Source organism: Pleurodeles waltl, unplaced genomic scaffold, assembly GCF_031143425.1.
Source record: "Pleurodeles waltl isolate 20211129_DDA unplaced genomic scaffold, aPleWal1.hap1.20221129 scaffold_531, whole genome shotgun sequence".
NCBI classification, from domain to species: domain Eukaryota; kingdom Metazoa; phylum Chordata; class Amphibia; order Caudata; family Salamandridae; genus Pleurodeles; species Pleurodeles waltl.
The window spans coordinates 15,650-28,348 of NW_027150239.1; the positions used below are offsets into that span (position 1 = coordinate 15,650).

At 47.1% G+C, this 12,699-nt stretch overlaps 7 non-coding genes across 7 annotated transcripts; all 7 read right to left on the reverse strand.

Moving 5' to 3' along the window:
- Positions 1-1,327: 1,327 nt before the first annotated feature.
- On the reverse strand, positions 1,328-1,399 carry TRNAG-UCC (transfer RNA glycine (anticodon UCC)). The gene has a single exon. It is a non-coding gene; the product is annotated as a tRNA-Gly (tRNA).
- Positions 1,400-2,929: 1,530 nt separating this feature from the next.
- On the reverse strand, positions 2,930-3,001 carry TRNAG-UCC (transfer RNA glycine (anticodon UCC)). Its single transcript has one exon. It is a non-coding gene; the product is annotated as a tRNA-Gly (tRNA).
- Positions 3,002-4,533: 1,532 nt separating this feature from the next.
- TRNAG-UCC (transfer RNA glycine (anticodon UCC)) lies at positions 4,534-4,605 on the reverse strand. The gene has a single exon. It is a non-coding gene; the product is annotated as a tRNA-Gly (tRNA).
- A 3,139-nt stretch (positions 4,606-7,744) lies between these two features.
- On the reverse strand, positions 7,745-7,816 carry TRNAG-UCC (transfer RNA glycine (anticodon UCC)). Its single transcript has one exon. It is a non-coding gene; the product is annotated as a tRNA-Gly (tRNA).
- Positions 7,817-9,356: 1,540 nt separating this feature from the next.
- Positions 9,357-9,428, reverse strand: TRNAG-UCC (transfer RNA glycine (anticodon UCC)). The gene has a single exon. It is a non-coding gene; the product is annotated as a tRNA-Gly (tRNA).
- A 1,533-nt stretch (positions 9,429-10,961) lies between these two features.
- On the reverse strand, positions 10,962-11,033 carry TRNAG-UCC (transfer RNA glycine (anticodon UCC)). The gene has a single exon. It is a non-coding gene; the product is annotated as a tRNA-Gly (tRNA).
- A 1,533-nt stretch (positions 11,034-12,566) lies between these two features.
- Positions 12,567-12,638, reverse strand: TRNAG-UCC (transfer RNA glycine (anticodon UCC)). The gene has a single exon. It is a non-coding gene; the product is annotated as a tRNA-Gly (tRNA).
- Positions 12,639-12,699: the final 61 nt, after the last annotated feature.

Sequence of the window (12,699 nt, forward strand, 5' to 3'; positions counted from 1 at the left end):
AAATAAGCATATATTGGCAGCAAGGGAAAAACAGCAGGGTAGAGAAAGAAAACAGCTCCACGAAATTCACAGGAGATTGATAATAGTAGGAGAAAAAAAGGGAATAATAGCGTTCCAAGCAGGCTCAGAAAGAAGTGCGAGGGTCCCATCTTTCGTTAATGGTCATAACTGTGCATCATTTCCTTTGAAGAGTAGGGTTGATTCTCTGACCATCTGTCTCCCTGACTTTGAGCAGAGACCGATAGTTGAGCAGTCTCTTCCCACAAAAAGCTGGCACAAGCCTGCTGTTTTCCGCTCTGGCAGCGTGGAAACGAGAGAGTGGTCCTCACAAGAAAAAAAAAATCAATCCATGCTAGCAGAGGATGGTTTCGATCCATCGACCTCTGGGTTATGGGCCCAGCACGCTTCCGCTGCGCCACTCTGCTTCCTGTTCAAAATGCTGTGGTTATGCAGATCAGGAGCCTTCAGAGGAGTGGCATGGGATCGCTGGAGCTATTCTGGCAGGGCTCTCACCTCATTTGCCTAAGAATGTCACAAGGCATGCTGGGTGCAGAAAATCTTTGCCTTCCCCTCTCACAGTCAGTCATAGGGGAAAGTCAAGGCCCTCTCAGTCACTAGCCATGTCACGCCTTTGTCAAGACAGAAGCACCCCCACCCGCTCCTTCTCTGTGATCCTGCGCTACCATGCTCAGGTTTTGGCCTTACCTGGGAGCCAGAGGTGCACCCAGTGAGGGCTTGCCCGGTATGAGTGTTTGGGAGCGTTCGGGACGTGAGTGGACTTAGGACTGGAAGTTCTGTCCATTCGAAGCAGCCAACCTTCCTGCTGCAGACAGGGGCTGTTCCCTTGGGTTTCTTTCACCTTGCTCTCGGATAAATTTGGTTGTATGCTGCAGTTGCCTGCGATGACTACAAGGTGGCGCTGCTTTCAGGTAAGAGCACAAATATGCAGAAAATGTTGGGGACTTTTGCCACATTTATCGGTGGTGGGTCTGCCACATTTTTTCCAGGGGAGAGATATTGACCTGAAACACTTTTTACTGCAGAGATGCTGCAGTTCTAAAGGCTGGTCGGGCAGAAGGGCTTAGCCGTTTCATTGCCTGCCCCCCTGCAGCCCATTTATTACCAGCAGTTGTGAGTGGTGACTGCTGTTTGTAAAATATAAAAATTTCAGGACATAGAAAGTCGCAGACGGGGCTTTTGGGATGCCTGCCTATGTCTTTGTTTATTATTTATCTAATAGCTGAGTAATCTGGTCAAGATATTTCTCTTTTTTTTAACATATTGCGTTAGAATAGCTACTGCTTTCTTAATGTATAAATATTAGCACTGCGTTGGCCGGGAATCGAACCCAGGTCAACTGCTCGGAAGGCAGCTATGCTCACCACTATACCACCAACGCTCCATGGTATATTTTTTTTTAAGCTCTAGACATCACAACCCTGAGTTCAATTACTATATTGCACCAGTATCACAGGTATTTTTGGTTTACAGACCAACATGAAAATCAGGAAAAAAGTTCTTGCAACTGCTAAGGAACTGGAGATTGAAACCCATGCAAAAGCTGCGCAGAAAAGGAGAAAGGGAAAGCAGCAGTTCAAATCATTGAAATAAGCATATATTGGCAGCAAGGGAAAAACAGCAGGGTAGAGAAAGAAAACAGCTCCACGAAATTCACAGGAGATTGATAATAGTAGGAGAAAAAAAGGGAATAATAGCGTTCCAAGCAGGCTCAGAAAGAAGTGCGAGGGTCCCATCTTTCGTTAATAGTCATAACTGTGCATCATTTCCTTTGAAGAGTAGGGTTGATTCTCTGACCATCTGTCTCCCTGACTTTGAGCAGAGACCGATAGTTGAGCAGTCTCTTCCCACAAAAAGCTGGCACAAGCCTGCTGTTTTCCGCTCTGGCAGCGTGGAAACAAGAGAGTGGTCCTCACAAGAAAAAAAAATCAATCCATGCTAGCAGAGGATGGTTTCGATCCATCGACCTCTGGGTTATGGGCCCAGCACGCTTCCGCTGCGCCACTCTGCTTCCTGTTCAAAATGCTGTGGTTATGCAGATCAGGAGCCTTCAGAGGAGTGGCATGGGATCGCTGGAGCTATTCTGGCAGGGCTCTCACCTCATTTGCCTAAGAATGTCACAAGGCATGCTGGGTGCAGAAAATCTTCGCCTTCCCCTCACAGTCAGTCATAGGTGAAAGTCAAGGCCCTCTCAGTCACTAGCCATGTCACGCCTTTGTCAAGACAGAAGCACCCCCACCCGCTCCTTCTCTGTGATCCTGCGCTACCATGCTCAGGTTTTGGCCTTACCTGGGAGCCAGAGGTGCACCCGGTGAGGGCTTGTCCGGTATGAGCGTTTGGGAGCGTTCGGGACGTGAGTGGACTTAGGACTGGAAGTTCTGTCCATTTGAAGCAGCCAACCTTCCTGCTGCAGACAGGGGCTGTTCCCTTGGGTTTCTTTCACCTTGCTCTCGGATAAATTTGGTTGTATGCTGCAGTTGCCTGCGATGACTACAAGGTGGCGCTGCTTTCAGGTAAGAGCACAAATATGCAGAAAATGTTGGGGACTTTTGCCACATTTATCGGTGGTGGGTCTCGCACATTTTTTCCAGGGGAGAGATATTGACCTGAAACACTTTTTACTGCAGAGATGCTGCAGTTCTAAAGGCTGGTCGGGCAGAAGGGCTTAGCCGTTTCATTGCCTGCCCCCCTGCAGCCCATTTATTACCAGCAGTTGTGAGTGGTGACTGCTGTTTGTAAAATATAAAAATTTCAGGACATAGAAAGTCGCAGACGGGGCTTTTGGGATGCCTGCCTATGTCTTTGTTTATTATTTATCTAATAGCTGAGTAATCTGGTCAAGATATTTCTCTTTTTTTTAACATATTGCGTTAGAATAGCTACTGCTTTCTTAATGTATAAATATTAGCACTGCATTGGCCGGGAATCGAACCCGGGTCAACTGCTTGGAAGGCAGCTATGCTCACCACTATACCACCAACGCTCCATGGCATATGTTTTTTTTAAGCTCTAGACATCACAACCCTGAGTTCAATTACTATATTGCACCAGTATCAGAGGTATTTTTGGTTTACAGACCAACATGAAAATCAGGAAAAAAGTTCTTGCAACTGCTAAGGAACTGGAGATTGATACCCATGCAAAAGCTGCGCAGAAAAGGAGAAAGGGAAAGCAGCAGTTCAAATCATTGAAATAAGCATATATTGGCAGCAAGGGAAAAACAGCAGGGTAGAGAAAGAAAACAGCTCCACGAAATTCACAGGAGATTGATAATAGTAGGAGAAAAAAAGGGAATAATAGCGTTCCAAGCAGGCTCAGAAAGAAGTGCGAGGGTCCCATCTTTCGTTAATGGTCATAACTGTGCATCATTTCCTTTGAAGAGTAGGGTTGATTCTCTGACCATCTGTCTCCCTGACTTTGAGCAGAGACCGATAGTTGAGCAGTCTCTTCCCACAAAAAGCTGGCACAAGCCTGCTGTTTTCCGCTCTGGCAGCGTGGAAACGAGAGAGTGGTCCTCACAAGAAAAAAAAATCAATCCATGCTAGCAGAGGATGTTTCGATCCATCGACCTCTGGGTTATGGGCCCAGCACGCTTCCGCTGCGCCACTCTGCTTCCTGTTCAAAATGCTGTGGTTATGCAGATCAGGAGCCTTCAGAGGAGTGGCATGGGATCGCTGGAGCTATTCTGGCAGGGTTCTCACTTCATTTGCCTAAGAATGTCACAAGGCATGCTGGGTGCAGAAAATCTTCGCCTTCCCCTCTCACAGTCAGTCATAGGGGAAAGTCAAGGCCCTCTCAGTCACTAGCCATGTCACGCCTTTGTCAAGACAGAAGCACCCCCACCCGCTTCTTCTCTGTGATCCTGCGCTACCATGCTCAGGTTTTGGCCTTACCTGGGAGCCAGAGGTGCACCCGGTGAGGGCTTGTCCGGTATGAGCGTTTGGGAGCGTTCGGGACGTGAGTGGACTTAGGTCTGGAAGTTCTGTCCATTCGAAGCAGCCAACCTTCCTGCTGCAGACAGGGGCTGTTCCCTTGGGTTTCTTTCACCTTGCTCTCGGATAAATTTGGTTGTATGCTGCAGTTGCCTGCGATGACTACAAGGTGGCGCTGCTTTCAGGTAAGAGCACAAATATGCAGAAAATGTTGGGGACTTTTGCCACATTTATCGGTGGTGGGTCTCGCACATTTTTTCCAGGGGAGAGATATTGACCTGAAACACTTTTTACTACAGAGATGCTGCAGTTCTAAAGGCTGGTCGGGCAGAAGGGCTTAGCCGTTTCATTGCCTGCCCCCCTGCAGCCCATTTATTACCAGCAGTTGTGAGTGGTGACTGCTGTTTGTAAAATATAAAAATTTCAGGACATAGAAAGTCGCAGACGGGGCTTTTGGGATGCCTGCCTATGTCTTTGTTTATTATTTATCTAATAGCTGAGTAATCTGGTCAAGATATTTCTCTTTTTTTTAACATATTGCGTTAGAATAGCTACTGCTTTCTTAATGTATAAATATTAGCACTGCGTTGGCCGGGAATCGAACCCGGGTCAACTGCTTGGAAGGCAGCTATGCTCACCACTATACCACCAACGCTCCATGGCATATGTTTTTTTTAAGCTCTAGACATCACAACCCTGAGTTCAATTACTATATTGCACCAGTATCAGAGGTATTTTTGGTTTACAGACCAACATGAAAATCAGGAAAAAAGTTCTTGCAACTGCTAAGGAACTGGAGATTGATACCCATGCAAAAGCTGCGCAGAAAAGGAGAAAGGGAAAGCAGCAGTTCAAATCATTGAAATAAGCATATATTGGCAGCAAGGGAAAAACAGCAGGGTAGAGAAAGAAAACAGCTCCACGAAATTCACAGGAGATTGATAATAGTAGGAGAAAAAAAGGGAATAATAGCGTTCCAAGCAGGCTCAGAAAGAAGTGCGAGGGTCCCATCTTTCGTTAATGGTCATAACTGTGCATCATTTCCTTTGAAGAGTAGGGTTGATTCTCTGACCATCTGTCTCCCTGACTTTGAGCAGAGACCGATAGTTGAGCAGTCTCTTCCCACAAAAAGCTGGCACAAGCCTGCTGTTTTCCGCTCTGGCAGCGTGGAAACGAGAGAGTGGTCCTCACAAGAAAAAAAAAATCAATCCATGCTAGCAGAGGATGGTTTCGATCCATCGACCTCTGGGTTATGGGCCCAGCACGCTTCCGCTGCGCCACTCTGCTTCCTGTTCAAAATGCTGTGGTTATGCAGATCAGGAGCCTTCAGAGGAGTGGCATGGGATCGCTGGAGCTATTCTGGCAGGGCTCTCACCTCATTTGCCTAAGAATGTCACAAGGCATGCTGGGTGCAGAAAATCTTTGCCTTCCCCTCTCACAGTCAGTCATAGGGGAAAGTCAAGGCCCTCTCAGTCACTAGCCATGTCACGCCTTTGTCAAGACAGAAGCACCCCCACCCGCTCCTTCTCTGTGATCCTGCGCTACCATGCTCAGGTTTTGGCCTTACCTGGGAGCCAGAGGTGCACCCAGTGAGGGCTTGCCCGGTATGAGTGTTTGGGAGCGTTCGGGACGTGAGTGGACTTAGGACTGGAAGTTCTGTCCATTCGAAGCAGCCAACCTTCCTGCTGCAGACAGGGGCTGTTCCCTTGGGTTTCTTTCACCTTGCTCTCGGATAAATTTGGTTGTATGCTGCAGTTGCCTGCGATGACTACAAGGTGGCGCTGCTTTCAGGTAAGAGCACAAATATGCAGAAAATGTTGGGGACTTTTGCCACATTTATCGGTGGTGGGTCTCGCACATTTTTTCCAGGGGAGAGATATTGACCTGAAACACTTTTTACTACAGAGATGCTGCAGTTCTAAAGGCTGGTCGGGCAGAAGGGCTTAGCCGTTTCATTGCCTGCCCCCCTGCAGCCCATTTATTACCAGCAGTTGTGAGTGGTGACTGCTGTTTGTAAAATATAAAAATTTCAGGACATAGAAAGTCGCAGACGGGGCTTTTGGGATGCCTGCCTATGTCTTTGTTTATTATTTATCTAATAGCTGAGTAATCTGGTCAAGATATTTCTCTTTTTTTTAACATATTGCGTTAGAATAGCTACTGCTTTCTTAATGTATAAATATTAGCACTGTGTTGGCCGGGAATCGAACCCGGGTCAACTGCTTGGAAGGCGGCTATGCTCACCACTATACCACCAACGCTCCATGGCATATGTTTTTTTTAAGCTCTAGACATCACAACCCTGAGTTCAATGACTATATTGCACCAGTATCAGAGGTATTTTTGGTTTACAGACCAACATGAAAATCAGGAAAAAAGTTCTTGCAACTGCTAAGGAACTGGAGATTGAAACCCATGCAAAAGCTGCGCAGAAAAGGAGAAAGGGAAAGCAGCAGTTCAAATCATTGAAATAAGCATATATTGGCAGCAAGGGAAAAACAGCAGGGTAGAGAAAGAAAACAGCTCCACGAAATTCACAGGAGATTGATAATAGCAGGACAAAAAAAGGGAATAATAGCGTTCCAAGCAGGCTCAGAAAGAAGTGCGAGGGTCCCATCTTTCGTTAATGGTCATAACTGTGCATCATTTCCTTTGAAGTGTAGGGTTGATTCTCTGACCATCTGTCAACCTGACTTTGAGCAGAGACCGATAGTTGAGAAGTCTCTTCCCACAAAAAGCTGGCACAAGCCTGCTGTTTTCCGCTCTGGCAGCGTGGAAACGAGAGAGTGGTCCTCACAAGAAAAAAAAATCAATCCATGCTAGCAGAGGATGGTTTCGATCCATCGACCTCTGGGTTATGGGCCCAGCACGCTTCCGCTGCGCCACTCTGCTTCCTGTTCAAAATGCTGTGGTTATGCAGATCAGGAGCCTTCAGAGGAGTGGCATGGGATCGCTGGAGCTATTCTGGCAGGGCTCTCACCTCATTTGCCTAAGAATGTCACAAGGCATGCTGGGTGCAGAAAATCTTCGCCTTCCCCTCTCACAGTCAGTCATAGGGGAAAGTCAAGGCCCTCTCAGTCACTAGCCATGTCACGCCTTTGTCAAGACAGAAGCACCCCCACCCGCTCCTTCTCTGTGATCCTGCGCTACCATGCTCAGGTTTTGGCCTTACCTGGGAGCCAGAGGTGCACCCAGTGAGGGCTTGCCCGGTATGAGTGTTTGGGAGCGTTCGGGACGTGAGTGGACTTAGGACTGGAAGTTCTGTCCATTTGAAGCAGCCAACCTTCCTGCTGCAGACAGGGGCTGTTCCCTTGGGTTTCTTTCACCTTGCTCTCGGATAAATTTGGTTGTATGCTGCAGTTGCCTGCGATGACTACAAGGTGGCGCTGCTTTCAGGTAAGAGCACAAATATGCAGAAAATGTTGGGGACTTTTGCCACATTTATCGGTGGTGGGTCTCGCACATTTTTTCCAGGGGAGAGATATTGACCTGAAACACTTTTTACTGCAGAGATGCTGCAGTTCTAAAGGCTGGTCGGGCAGAAGGGCTTAGCCGTTTCATTGCCTGCCCCCCTGCAGCCCATTTATTACCAGCAGTTGTGAGTGGTGACTGCTGTTTGTAAAATATAAAAATTTAAGGACATAGAAAGTCGCAGACGGGGCTTTTGGGATGCCTGCCTATGTCTTTGTTTATTATTTATCTAATAGCTGAGTAATCTGGTCAAGATATTTCTCTTTTTTTTAACATATTGCGTTAGAATAGCTACTGCTTTCTTAATGTATAAATATTAGCACTGCGTTGGCCGGGAATCGAACCCAGGTCAACTGCTCGGAAGGCAGCTATGCTCACCACTATACCACCAACGCTCCATGGTATACTTTTTTTTAAGCTCTAGACATCACAACCCTGAGTTCAATTACTAGATTGCACCAGTATCACAGGTATTTTTGGTTTACAGACCAACATGAAAATCAGGAAAAAAGTTCTTGCAACTGCTAAGGAACTGGAGATTGAAACCCATGCAAAAGCTGCGCAGAAAAGGAGAAAGGGAAAGCAGCAGTTCAAATCATTGAAATAAGCATATATTGGCAGCAAGGGAAAAACAGCAGGGTAGAGAAAGAAAACAGCTCCACGAAATTCACAGGAGATTGATAATAGTAGGAGAAAAAAAGGGAATAATAGCGTTCCAAGCAGGCTCAGAAAGAAGTGCGAGGGTCCCATCTTTCGTTAATGGTCATAACTGTGCATCATTTCCTTTGAAGAGTAGGGTTGATTCTCTGACCATCTGTCTCCCTGACTTTGAGCAGAGACCGATAGTTGAGCAGTCTCTTCCCACAAAAAGCTGGCACAAGCCTGCTGTTTTCCGCTCTGGCAGCGTGGAAACAAGAGAGTGGTCCTCACAAGAAAAAAAAATCAATCCATGCTAGCAGAGGATGGTTTCGATCCATCGACCTCTGGGTTATGGGCCCAGCACGCTTCCGCTGCGCCACTCTGCTTCCTGTTCAAAATGCTGTGGTTATGCAGATCAGGAGCCTTCAGAGGAGTGGCATGGGATCGCTGGAGCTATTCTGGCAGGGCTCTCACCTCATTTGCCTAAGAATGTCACAAGGCATGCTGGGTGCAGAAAATCTTCGCCTTCCCCTCACAGTCAGTCATAGGGGAAAGTCAAGGCCCTCTCAGTCACTAGCCATGTCACGCCTTTGTCAAGACAGAAGCACCCCCACCCGCTCCTTCTCTGTGATCCTGCGCTACCATGCTCAGGTTTTGGCCTTACCTGGGAGCCAGAGGTGCACCCGGTGAGGGCTTGTCCGGTATGAGCGTTTGGGAGCGTTTGGGAGTGTTCGGGACGTGAGTGGACTTAGGACTGGAAGTTCTGTCCATTCGAAGCAGCCAACCTTCCTGCTGCAGACAGGGGCTGTTCCCTTGGGTTTCTTTCACCTTGCTCTCGGATAAATTTGGTTGTATGCTGCAGTTGCCTGCGATGACTACAAGGTGGCGCTGCTTTCAGGTAAGAGCACAAATATGCAGAAAATGTTGGGGACTTTTGCCACATTTATCGGTGGTGGGTCTCGCACATTTTTTCCTGGGGAGAGATATTGACCTGAAACACTTTTTACTGCAGAGATGCTGCAGTTCTAAAGGCTGGTCGGGCAGAAGGGCTTAGCCGTTTCATTGCCTGCCCCCCTGCAGCCTATTTATTACCAGCAGTTGTGAGTGGTGACTGCTGTTTGTAAAATATAAAAATTTCAGGACATAGAAAGTCGCAGACGGGGCTTTTGGGATGCCTGCCTATGTCTTTGTTTATTATTTATCTAATAGCTGAGTAATCTGGTCAAGATATTTTTCTTTTTTTTAACATATTGCGTTAGAATAGCTACTGCTTTCATAATGTATAAATATTAGCACTGCGTTGGCTGGGAATCGAACCCAGGTCAACTGCTCGGAAGGCAGCTATGCTCACCACTATACCACCAACGCTCCATGGTATATTTTTTTTTAAGCTCTAGACATCACAACCCTGAGTTCAATTACTATATTGCACCAGTATCACAGGTATTTTTAGTTTACAGACCAACATGAAAATCAGGAAAAAAGTTCTTGCAACTGCTAAGGAACTGGAGATTGAAACCCATGCAAAAGCTGCGCAGAAAAGGAGAAAGGGAAAGCAGCAGTTCAAATCATTGAAATAAGCATATATTGGCAGCAAGGGAAAAACAGCAGGGTAGAGAAAGAAAACAGCTCCACGAAATTCACAGGAGATTGATAATAGTAGGAGAAAAAAAGGGAATAATAGCGTTCCAAGCAGGCTCAGAAAGAAGTGCGAGGCTCCCATCTTTCGTTAATGGTCATAACTGTGCATCATTTCCTTTGAAGAGTAGGGTTGATTCTCTGACCATCTGTCTCCCTGACTTTGAGCAGAGACCGATAGTTGAGCAGTCTCTTCCCACAAAAAGCTGGCACAAGCCTGCTGTTTCCCGCTCTGGCAGCGTGGAAACAAGAGAGTGGTCCTCAAAAGAAAAAAAAAATCAATCCATGCTAGCAGAGGATGGTTTCGATCCATCGACCTCTGGGTTATGGGCCCAGCACGCTTCCGCTGCGCCACTCTGCTTCCTGTTCAAAATGCTGTGGTTATGCAGATCAGGAGCCTTCAGAGGAGTGGCATGGGATCGCTGGAGCTATTCTGGCAGGGCTCTCCCCTCATTTGCCTAAGAATGTCACAAGGCATGCTGGGTGCAGAAAATCTTCGCCTTCCCCTCTCACAGTCAGTCATAGGGCAAAGTCAAGGCCCTCTCAGTCACTAGCCATGTCACGCCTTTGTCAAGACAGAAGCACCCCCACCCGCTCCTTCTCTGTGATCCTGCGCTACCATGCTCAGGTTTTGGCCTTACCTGGGAGCCAGAGGTGCACCCGGTGAGGGCTTGTCCGGTATGAGCGTTTGGGAGCGTTCGGGACGTGAGTGGACTTAGGACTGGAAGTTCTGTCCATTCGAAGCAGCCAACCTTCCTGCTGCAGACAGGGGCTGTTCCCTTGGGTTTCTTTCACCTTGCTCTCGGATAAATTTGGTTGTATGCTGCAGTTGCCTGCGATGACTACAAGGTGGCGCTGCTTTCAGGTAAGAGCACAAATATGCAGAAAATGTTGGGGACTTTTGCCACATTTATCGGTGGTGGGTCTCGCACATTTTTTCCAGGGGAGAGATATTGACCTGAAACACTTTTTACTGCAGAGATGCTGCAGTTCTAAAGGCTGGTCGGGCAGAAGGGCTTAGCCGTTTCATTGCCTGCCCCCCTGCAGCCCATTTATTACCAGCAGTTGTGAGTGGTGACTGCTGTTTGTAAAATATAAAAATTTCAGGACATAGAAAGTCGCAGACGGGGCTTTTGGGATGCCTGCCTATGTCTTTGTTTATTATTTATCTAATAGCTGAGTAATCTGGTCAAGATATTTCTCTTTTTTTTAACATATTGCGTTAGAATAGCTACTGCTTTCTTAATGTATAAATATTAGCACTGCGTTGGCCGGGAATCGAACCCGGGTCAACTGCTTGGAAGGCAGCTATGCTCACCACTATACCACCAACGCTCCATGGCATATGTTTTTTTTAAGCTCTAGACATCACAACCCTGAGTTCAATTACTATATTGCACCAGTATCAGAGGTATTTTTGGTTTACAGACCAACATGAAAATCAGGAAAAAAGTTCTTGCAACTGCTAAGGAACTGGAGATTGAAACCCATGCAAAAGCTGCGCAGAAAAGGAGAAAGGGAAAGCAGCAGTTCAAATCATTGAAATAAGCATATATTGGCAGCAAGGGAAAAACAGCAGGGTAGAGAAAGAAAACAGCTCCACGAAATTCACAGGAGATTGATAATAGCAGGACAAAAAAAGGGAATAATAGCGTTCCAAGCAGGCTCAGAAAGAAGTGCGAGGGTCCCATCTTTCGTTAATGGTCATAACTGTGCATCATTTCCTTTGAAGTGTAGGGTTGATTCTCTGACCATCTGTCAACCTGACTTTGAGCAGAGACCGATAGTTGAGAAGTCTCTTCCCACAAAAAGCTGGCACAAGCCTGCTGTTTTCCGCTCTGGCAGCGTGGAAACGAGAGAGTGGTCCTCACAAGAAAAAAAAATCAATCCATGCTAGCAGAGGATGGTTTCGATCCATCGACCTCTGGGTTATGGGCCCAGCACGCTTCCGCTGCGCCACTCTGCTTCCTGTTCAAAATGCTGTGGTTATGCAGATCAGGAGCCTTCAGAGGAGTGGCATGGGATCGCTGGAGCTATTCTGGCAGGGCTCTCACCTCATTTGCCTAAGAATGTCACAAGGCATGCTGGGTGCAGAAAATCTTCGCCTTCCCCTCTCACAGTCAGTCATAGGGGAAAGTCAAGGCCCTCTCAGTCACTAGCCATGTCACGCCTTTGTCAAGACAGAAGCACCCCCACCCGCTCCTTCTCTGTGATCCTGCGCTACCATGCTCAGGTTTTGGCCTTACCTGGGAGCCAGAGGTGCACCCAGTGAGGGCTTGCCCGGTATGAGTGTTTGGGAGCGTTCGGGACGTGAGTGGACTTAGGACTGGAAGTTCTGTCCATTTGAAGCAGCCAACCTTCCTGCTGCAGACAGGGGCTGTTCCCTTGGGTTTCTTTCACCTTGCTCTCGGATAAATTTGGTTGTATGCTGCAGTTGCCTGCGATGACTACAAGGTGGCGCTGCTTTCAGGTAAGAGCACAAATATGCAGAAAATGTTGGGGACTTTTGCCACATTTATCGGTGGTGGGTCTCGCACATTTTTTCCAGGGGAGAGATATTGACCTGAAACACTTTTTACTGCAGAGATGCTGCAGTTCTAAAGGCTGGTCGGGCAGAAGGGCTTAGCCGTTTCATTGCCTGCCCCCCTGCAGCCCATTTATTACCAGCAGTTGTGAGTGGTGACTGCTGTTTGTAAAATATAAAAATTTAAGGACATAGAAAGTCGCAGACGGGGCTTTTGGGATGCCTGCCTATGTCTTTGTTTATTATTTATCTAATAGCTGAGTAATCTGGTCAAGATATTTCTCTTTTTTTTAACATATTGCGTTAGAATAGCTACTGCTTTCTTAATGTATAAATATTAGCACTGCGTTGGCCGGGAATCGAACCCAGGTCAACTGCTCGGAAGGCAGCTATGCTCACCACTATACCACCAACGCTCCATGGTATACTTTTTTTTAAGCTCTAGACATCACAACCCTGAGTTCAATTACTAGATTG